A 10,740-nucleotide genomic window follows, 5' to 3' on the forward strand; every position below is an offset into this window, starting at 1 on the left:
AGCGTCTTAGGTTTTGCTGATAAATGGCTGTTCTTGCCAAAGCTAGCTCTCTTGCTTCTTCTAGCAAGTCCACATCATTTTCTCTGGCCTCTTTGACCTCTTGCTCAGTATAGAGCTGTACCCTTGGTGAATCATGAAAAATGTCGGTTGGTATGACCGCTTCTGCTCCATAAACCATGAAGAAAGGAGTGTATCCGGTAGACCGGTTTGGAGTTGTTCTTATACTCCACAGTACTGATGGTAGCTCATCGAGCCAACATCCCGGTGACTTTTCCACTGCATCAATGAGTCTAGGTTTGATACCGGAAAGTACCAAAGCATTCATTCTTTCCACTTGGCCATTGCCTTGTGGGTGTGCCACTGAGCACAAATCCAACCGGATGTTGTTGTCCTCACAAAACCTTTTGAACTCACCTTGAGCAAAGTTGGTTCCATTATCAGTGATGATGCTATGCGGGTATCCATACCGCAAAATGACATCTTTTAGGAATTTTACCGCTGTATGCCCATCACACTTTGCGATAGGTTTTACTTCTAGCCATTTGGTGAACTTGTCCACCATAACCAAGATGTGAGTCATGCTGCTTCTTGCAGTTTTGAATGGTCCAACCATGTCAAGGCACCAAACGGCGAATGGCCATGTTAACGGTATTGTCTTTAAACCGGACGCTGGGGTATGATTTTGCTTGGCGTACCTCTGGCAGCCGTTGCATTTTCTTACCAAATCCTCAGCATTCTCCAAAGCAGTGGGCCAATAAAACCCATGCCGGAATACTTTTGCTACTAGCGCCCTTGATGAAGCATGGTGCCCACACTCTCCTTGGTGAATTTCCTCAAGCATTTCTTTCCCTTCCTCCGGTTCCACACATCTTTGAAGGACACCGGTAACGCTTCTCTTGTACACCTCACCGTTGATGAATGTGTATGCTTTAGACCTTCTTTGTATTCTTCTTGATTCATTTTCGTCAGCCGGCAAGGTGCCGTTGATCAGGAATTCCTTAATAGGTTTAACCCATGACGGTATCTCTCGAACCAGAAACACCGGTGCATCTATCTCCATGCTATCCACCAGCATCATTTCTTCCGGTATGGGTACAGCAGTCCCCGAGCTTACCGGAGCAGTCCCCGAGCTTGCCGGAGCAGTCCCCGAGCTTGCCGGAGCAGTCCCCGGGTTCCTTTCATCGATATCCATGGGTACTACGTGTGACTCCGGTACAAAAATTGATTCCGATTCCGGGCTTGGTTTGATCGATGGCGCTCTTAAGTGAGCCAAAGCTATTCCGGGAGGAATTTCTTGCCTGGATGAGCCCAGCTTGGACAAAGCATCCGCGGCTTCATTTTCCGCACGTGGCACATGGTGAAACTCACACCCTTCGAAGAATCCGGCAATCTTTTGCACGTGAAACCGGTACGAGGCCATGTTGGCATCTTTTGCATCCCAATCTCCGGAACACTGCTGTACCACAAGGTCTGAATCTCCATAGCAAATGATCCGGTGTGCACCGATTTCTTTTGCGACCTTAAGCCCATGGATCAAAGATTCATACTCAGCGACATTATTCGATGCCCTGAAATGCACTTGCAAAACATACCGGAGGTGATCTCCTTTTGGTGAAGTAAGCACCACACCGGCACCTAGACCCTCCTTGAGCTTGGATCCATCAAAGTGCATTTTCCAGTATTCTATCCTCTGATCTGGCGGTTTGTATTGCATCTCCGCCCAATCAACAAGGAAATCAGCCAAAGCCTGTGATTTTATGGCATCTCTTCTTTCATATACCGGCACGTATGGTGATATTTGGATTGCCCATTTTGCAATCCGGCCGCTGGCGTCTTTGTTGCACATGATGTCGGAAATTGGTGCTTCACTCACCACCTTCATGGGGTGCTCCTCAAAGTAGTGCTTGAGTTTTGTGGCGGCCATGTATACGCCATAAGTCATTTTCTGGAAGTGAGGGTAGTTTTGTTTCGAGAGGGAGAGCACCTCGCTCAGGTAGTATACCGGCCTCTGGACGGTTTTTCCTTCCTCTTCTCTTTCAACCACAACCACTACACTCACAACCCGGTTTGTTGCCGCTATGTATAATAGCATAGGCTCTCTTTCTAGAGGTGAAGCCAGTATAGGTGCTGTGGCTAGCATTGTTTTTAGCTCTTTAAACGCTGCGTCTGCCTGAGGGGTCCAGACGAACGTGTCAGATTTTTTCATCAGAGCATAGAGTGGTAGAGCTTTTTCTCCCAACCTGCTCACGAACCGGCTTAGCGATGCCAAGCTTCCGGTAAACTTTTGCACATCTTTTAACTCTCGAGGGATAGCCATTCTTTCTATTGCCCGGATTTTTACCGGATTAACTTCTATGCCCCGGCTTGATACCAGGAAACCGAGCAGCTTGCCGGCAGGGACACCGAAGGTGCATTTTGCCGGATTGAGTTTCATCCGGAACCGTCTTAGGTTATCGAATGTTTGCCGGATGTCATCGATTAAGGTGTCCTTTACCTTAGTTTTTATCACAATATCATCCACATAGACTTGCACATTCTTTCCAATTTGATCAAACAAGCATTTTTGCATACAGCGCTGGTACGTTGCACCAGCGTTGCGCAAACCGAAAGGCATAGTAACATAGCAATAAGCCCCGTGCGGGGTAATGAACGCAGTTTTTATTTGATCTTCCTTTTTCAAGGGAATCTGGTGGAAACCGGAATACGCATCCAGAAAGGACAACAACTCACACCCAGCTGTTGAATCAATCACTTGATCGATCCGTGGTAAAGGAAAAGGATCTCTTGGGCAAGCCTTGTTTAGGTTGGTGTAGTCGATGCACATGCGCCACACCTTCGGAGCCTTTGCCTCCAGGTTCTCATCTTTCTTCTTTTCAACCATTACAGGATTGGCCAGCCACTCTGTGTGCGTGACCTCCACAATGAATCCGGCAACAAGCAGTTTGGTCACCTCTTCTCCTATGATCTTTCTTCTATCTTCAGCGAACCGGCGCAGTGGTTGCCGCACCGGCTTGGCATCTTTCCGGACGTTCAAGGAGTGCTCAGCCAGCTCCCTCGGAACACCCACCAAGTCATCAGTTGACCAGGCGAAGATATTCCGATTCTCACGGAGGAAGCTGACGAGCGCGCTTTCCTATGCTTGATCAAGTCCGGCACCGATACGAACGGTGCGCTCTGGGTAAGCCGGATCCAGCACGATGTCCTTTGTTTCATTGGTTGGCTTGAATGCCGGTGAGCCCATGTTTTCACTCATTGCCGCTAAGCTCAATTGTGAGGACTGAGCCAGCGCAACATTGTCTCGCATTCTTTTCTTTTCCTCCGCGATCACCAGCGATTCCGCTAGGTTCGATCCGGCAGATGCAGTTTCCAGTGAGACCTTATAATTTCCCACCACAGTCAATGGTCCACGAGGTGCCGGCATCTTCATCTTGAGGTAAGCCGTATGAGTTGTGGCCATGAAGGCTGCCAATGCCGGTCTCCCCAGCAATGCATGGTAGGGACTATCTAGATCCACCACCTCAAACTCAAGATTTTCAACCCGGCAATTGTCACGTCCTCCAAATGCCACGTCCACCCGAACTTTTCCTATCGGGGCACAGGACAAGCCAGGAACGATCCCATGGAACGTTGTGCGCGTTGGCTGAAGCATGTTTTCTGTTATGCCCAACGTACGCATGGTGTGCTTGTACATGATGTTTATGCTGCTGCCATTGTCTATCAGCACCTTGCTGAACTTCACTCGAGTTTGCGGCCCTTTCTGTAGGATAACGTTGCATAGAAAACAAAAATTTTCCTACCGCGAACACGCAATCCAAGCCAAGATGCAATCTAGAAGACGGTAGCAACGAGGGGGTATCGATTCTCACCCTTGAAGAGATTCCAAAGCCTACAAGATGAGGCTCTTGTTGCTGCGGTAGACGATCACTTGCCGCTTGCAAAAGCGCGTAGAAGATCTTGATCACGATCGGTTCCGGCGCCACGAACGGGCAGCACCTCCGTACTCGGTCACACGTTCGGTTGTTGATGAAGACGACGTCCACCTCCCCGTTCCAGCGGGCAGCGGAAGTAGTAGCTCCTCTTGAATCCGACAGCACGACGGCGTGGTGTCGGTGGCGGTGTAGAAGTCCGGCGGAGCTTCGCTAAGCTACGCGGTAAATATGAAGTGGAGGAGCAAAGCTAGGGTTTGGGAGGGGGTGGCCGGCCACTCAAGGGGGGGCGGCCAAGCTATGGTCTTGGGGTGGCCGGCCCCCTCCCTTGGCCCCTCATTATATAGGTGGATCCCAAGTGTTGGTGTCCAAGTCTTCGAATAAGACCCGAAACCAAAACCTTCCATAGGAGGGGGCAAACCTAGCCCAACTAGGACTCCCACCCAAAGGTGGGATTCCCACCTCCCATGTGGGGGGGTGGCCGGCCCCCTATGGTGGAGTCCACTTGGGACTCCACCCCCACTAGGGCTGGCCGGCCATGGAGGTGGAGTCCCTTGTGGACTCCACCTTCCTTGGTGGTTTCTTCCGGACTTTTCTAGAACCTTCTAGAACCTTCCATAGAACCTTCCGCGACATTTTATTTCACATAAAATGACATCCTATATATGAATCTTATTCTCCGGACCATTCCGGAACTCCTCGTGATGTCCGGGATCTCATCCGGGACTCCGAACAAATATTCGAACTCCATTCCATAATTCAAGTGCTACCATTTCAACATCCAACTTTAAGTGTGTCACCCTACGGTTCGAGAACTATGCGGACATGGTTGAGTACTCACTCCGACCAATAACCAATAGCGGGATCTGGAGATCCATAATGGCTCCCACATATTCAACGATGACTTTAGTGATCGAATGAACCATACACATATATTACCAATTCCCTTTGTCTCGCGATATTTTACTTGTCCGAGGTTTGATCTTCGGTATCACTCTATACCTTGTTCAACCTCGTCTCCTGACAAGTACTCTTTACTATTACCGTGGTATTTGGTCTCTTATGAAATAATTCATATGCTTGCAAGACATTAGACGACATTCCACCGAGAGGGCCCAGAGTATATCTATCCGTCATCGGGATGGACAAATCCCACCGTTGATCCATATGCCTCAACTCATACTTTCCGGATACTTAATCCCACCTTTATAGCCACCCATTTACGCAGTGGTGTTTGGTGTAATCAAAGTACCTTTCCGGTATAAGTGATTTACATGATCTCATGGTCATAAGGACTAGGTAACTATGTATCGAAAGCTTATAGCAAATAACTTAATGACGAGATCTTATGCTACGCTTAATTGGGTGTGTCCATTATATCATTCACACAATGACATAACCTTGTTATTAATAACATCCAATGTTCATGATTATGAAACTAATCATCCATTAATCAACAAGCTAGTTTAAGAGGCATACTAGGGACTTCTTGTTTGTCTACATATCACACATGTACTAATGTTTCGGTTAATACAATTCTAGCATGATATATAAACATTTATCATAAACATAAAGATATAAATAATAACCAATTTATTATTGCCTCTAGGGCATATCTCCTTCAGTCTCCCACTTGCACTAGAGTCAATAATCTAGATTACATTGTAATATACCTAACACCCATTGCATTCGGTGTTGGTCATGCTTTGCCCTAGGGAGAGCTTTAGTCAACGGATCTGCTACATTCAGATCGGTGTGTACTTTGCAAATCTTTACTTCTCCATCTTCGATGTACTCGCGAATCGAGTGGTAACGCAGCTTGATATGCTTCAGCCTCTTGTGTGACCTTGGCTCTTGTGCATTGGCGATGGCACCCATGTTATCACGGTAAATGATTAATGGGTCCAATGCACTAGGAACCACACCGAGCTCTACAATGAACCTCTTCATCCATACCGCTTCGATGAAGCCTCCGAAGCCGCTATGTACTCGATTCTGTTGAAGACTTCGCCACCGTGCACCGCTTCGAGCTTGCCCAGCTTCTGCAGCACCATTCAATATAAACACGTACCCAGATTGTGACTTAGAGTCATCGGGATCGGTGTTCCAACTTGCATCGGTGTAACCGTTTACAACGAGCTCTTGGTCACCTCCATAACAAAGAAACATATCCTTAGTTCTTTTCAAGTACTTCAGGATATTCTTGATCGCTGTCCCGGTGTTCCATTCTGGATCACTTTGATATCTGCTAGTCAAACTAACAGCATGTGCTATATCCTGTCTAGTACATAGCATGGCATACATGATATATCCTACTGCCGAGGAATAGGGGATGTTACAGATCCTTTCTCTTTCTTCTGCCGTAGCCGTTCCTTGAGTTTTACTCAATACCTTGCACAGTAACATAGGTAAGAACCCTTTCTTACTTTCGTCCATTCTAAACTTCTTTAGAATCTTGTCCAGATATGTACTCTGTGATAGCCCTATTAGGCGTCTTGATCTATCTCTATAAATCTTGATGCCTAATATATACGATGCTTCACCAAGGTCTTTCATTGAAAAACTATTATTCAAATAACCCTTAACACTTGCTTAATAGTTCTATATCATTTCCGATCAATAATATGTCATCTACATATAATATCAGGAATGCTACAGAGCTCCCACTCACTTTCTTGTAAATACATGCCTCTCCATGACACTGTATAAACCCGAAGTCTTTGATCACCTTATCAAAGCGTCGGTTCCAACTTCTTGATGCTTGCTTCAGTCCATAGATTGAACGCTGAAGTTTGCATACTTTGTCAGCATTTTTAGGATCGACAAAACCTTTGGGTTGTACCATATACAACTCTTCCTCAATATCTCCATTAAGGAACGCCGTTTTGACATCCATACGCCAAATCTCATAATCGAAAAATGCAGCTATTGCTAACAAAATCCTCACAGATTTTAGCTTCGCTACAGGTGAGAAAGTCTCATCGTAGTCAACTCCTTGAATTTGTCGGAAAACCTTTGCGACAAGTCGAGCTTTATAGACAGTAATATTACCATCAGCATCTGTTTTTCTCTTGAAGATCCATTTATTCTCGACAGCCTTTCGGCTATCAGGTAAGTCTACCAAAGTCCATACTTTGTTATCATACATGGATCCCATTTCGGATTTCATGGCTTCTTGCCATTTGTTGGAATCTGAGCTCATCATCGCTTCTTCATACGTCGCAGGGTCCTCATCATTGTTATCTACAATCATGACATTTAGACAAGGATCATACCAATCAGGAGTGGCACGTTCCCTTGTCGATCTGCGAGGTTCAGTAGTTTCCTCGTTCGAAGTTTCATGATCATTATCATTAGCTTCCTCTATTGCCGGTGTAGGCGGTACAGGTACAACTTCCAGATCGCGCTACTACGATCAACGAGTATAGATTCATCAATCTCATCGAGTTCTACTTTTCTTCCAGTCACTTCTTTAGTGAGAAATTCTTTCTCAAGAAAGGTTCCGTTCTTAGCAACAAAGATTTTGCCTTCGGATTTGTGATAGAAAGTGTACCCTATAGTTTCCTTAGGGTATCCTATGAAGACGCATTTCTCCGCTTTGGGTTCTAGCTTGTCCGGTTGTAACTTCTTTACATAGGCTTCGCAACCCCAAACTTTCAGGAACGACAGCTTAGGTTTCTTATTAAACCATAATTCATACGGTGTCGTTTCTACGGATTTTGATGGTGCTCTATTTAAAGTGAATGCGGCTGTCTCTAATGCATAACTCCAAAATGATAACGGCAAATCAGTAAGAGACATCATACTACGAACCATATCTAAGAGAGTTCGACATTCGACGTTCGGACACACCGTTTCGTTGAGGTGTTCCGGCGGTGTCAATTGTGAAAGTATTCCGCATTTCTTTAAATGCATGCCAAACTCATAACTCAGATATTCACCTCCACGATCAGATCGTAGAAATTTGATCTTCTTGTTACGTTGATTTTCTACTTCACTTTGAAATTCCTTAAACTTCTCGAAAGTTTCGGATTTATGTTTCATGAAATAGATATACCCATATCTACTCAGATCATCTGTGAAGGTTAGAACATAACGATAACCACCGCGCGATGCTACGCTCATTGGTCCACATACATCTGTATGTATGATTTCCAATAAGTCGCAGCTCGCTCCATCATACCGAGAAAATGGAGTCTTTGTCATTTTACCCATTAGACATGCTTCGCATCTATCAAGTGACTCAAAGTCAAGTGATTCAAGTAATCCATCAAGGTATGGAGTTTCTTCATGCGTTTCACTCCAATATGACCAAGACGACGATTGCCACATATAAGTAGAATTATCATTAAGTTTAATTCGCTTAGCATCAATGTTATGTATATGCGTATCACTACTATCGAGATCTAATAGAAATAAGCCATTCTTTTGTGGTGCTTGACCATAAAAGATATTATTCATAAAAATAGAACAACCATTATTCTCAGACTTGAATGAATAACCGTCTTGCATTAAACAAGATCCAGATATAATGTTCATGCTCAACGCATGTACATAATAGCAATTATTTAGGCTTAAAACTAATCCCGAAGGTAGATGTAGAGGAAGTGTGCCGACTGCGATCACATTGACCTTGGATCCATTTCCAACGCGCATCGTCACTTCATCTTTCAGCAATTGTCGTTTATTCTTTAGTTCCTGTTTCGAGTTACAAATATGAGCAACCGAACCAGTATCAAATACCTGTGTACTAGAACGAGAACCGGTGAAATGAACATCTATAACATGTATATCAAATATACCTTCTTACTTATTCTTAACAAGGCCGCTCTTCAGATCAGCCAGATACTTGGAGCAATTACGCTTCAGTGTCCCTTCTCCTTGCAAGAATAGCACTCAGCATCAGGCTTAGGGCCGTTCTTAGGTTTCATAGGAGGCGTGGCAGCTTTCTTGCCACCCTTCTTGAATTTTCCCTTAGACTTGCCCTGTTTCTTGAAACTGGTGGTCTTGTTGACCATCAACACTTGGTGCTCTTTCTTGATCTCAATCTCAGCAGCTTTTAGCATGCCAAAAAGTTCAGGTAACTCCTTGTTCATGTTCTGCATATTGTAGTTCATCACAAAGTTCTTGTAACTTGGTGGCAGTGATTGAAGGACACGATTAATCCCCAGTCTGTTAGGAATCACTATTCCCAAGTCACTGAGTTTCTTCGCATGCCCGGTCATGGCGAGCATGTGCTCACTAACGGAGCTGCCTTCTTCCATCATACAGCTGAAGAAATGTTTCGATGCTTCATAGCATTCCACTGCCGCATGAGTCTCGAATATAGCTTTCAGCTCATTCATCAACTCATGAGGATCATGGTGCTCAAAACGTTTTTGAAGATCGGATTCCAGACTGCACAGATGGCACACCGAACTTGAGAGTACCGAGTTTTCCGAGTCGCGTAAACAGCTTTTACTTCATCGGATTCATCTTGCAGGAGGGTCACCTAGCGGTGCATCAAGCACAAATTGCAGATTTCCGCCGAGAGGAAGATCCTCACATGACGGAACCAGTCGGTGAAGTTGCTACCGTTGCTCTTAAGTTTCTCTTTCTCTAGGAACCGATTAAAATTGATTGGGGACGCCATCTCTACAACATATATTTGCAATAGTTTAGACTAAGTTTATGACAAATTGAGTTCAAATTTTAATTCAACATAATTAAAAACCTAAGTGAACTCCCACTCAAAACAATATCCCTCGCATTGTCTTAGTGATCACACGAACCAAATCCACCGCACCTAAACCCGATCATCACGAGAAAAGGTGTGATTTCAATGGCGAACACTCAAAGTGTTCATCATATCAACCATATGATTCATGCTCTACCTTTCGGTATCACGTGTTCCGAGACCATGTCTGTACATGCTAGGCTCGTCAAGGCCACCTTAGTATCCGCATGTGCAAAACTGTCTTGCACCCGTTATATGTACTTATTGAATCTATCACACCCGATCATCACGAGGTGCTTCGAAACGACAAGACTTGGCAACGGTGCTACTAAGGATGAACACTTTATTATCTTGAGATTTTAGTGAGGGATCATCTTATAATGCTACCGTCGCGATCTAAGCAAAATAAGATGCATAAAAAGGATTAACATCACATGCGGTTCATATGTGATATGATATGGCCCTTTTGTTCTTGCGCCTTTGATCTTCATCTCCAAAGCACGGATATGATCTCCATCATCTTCGGGCATGATCTCCATCATCGTCGGCGTAGCGTCAAGGTCAATGGCGCCGTCTTCATGATTGTCCTCCATGTAGCAACTATTACAACTACTTTGAAATACTACTCAACATGAAATTTAAAGACAACCATAAGGCTCCTGCCGGTTGCCACAATACAATAATGATCATCTCATACATATTCATCATCACATTATGGCCATATCACATCACCAAACCCTGCAAAAACAAGTTAGACGTCTCTAATTTGGTTTGCATATTTTACGTGGTTTAGGGTTTTCGAGAGAGATCTAATCTACCTACGAACATGAACCACAACGTTGATACTAATGTTTTCAATAGAAGAGTAAATTGAATCTTTACTATAGTAGGAGAGACAGACACCCGCAAAGCCTCTTATGCAATACAAGTTGCATGTCGAACGAGGAACAAGTCTCATGAACGCGGTCATGTAAAGTTAGTCCGAGCCGCTTCATCCCACTATGCCATAAAGATGCAAAGTACTCAAACTAAAGATAACAAGAGCATCAACGCCCACAAACCATTGTGTTCTACTCGTGCAACCATCTATGCATAGAC

Source organism: Lolium perenne, chromosome 2 (assembly GCF_019359855.2).
Source record: "Lolium perenne isolate Kyuss_39 chromosome 2, Kyuss_2.0, whole genome shotgun sequence".
In the NCBI taxonomy this organism is placed as follows: Eukaryota; Viridiplantae; Streptophyta; class Magnoliopsida; order Poales; family Poaceae; genus Lolium; species Lolium perenne.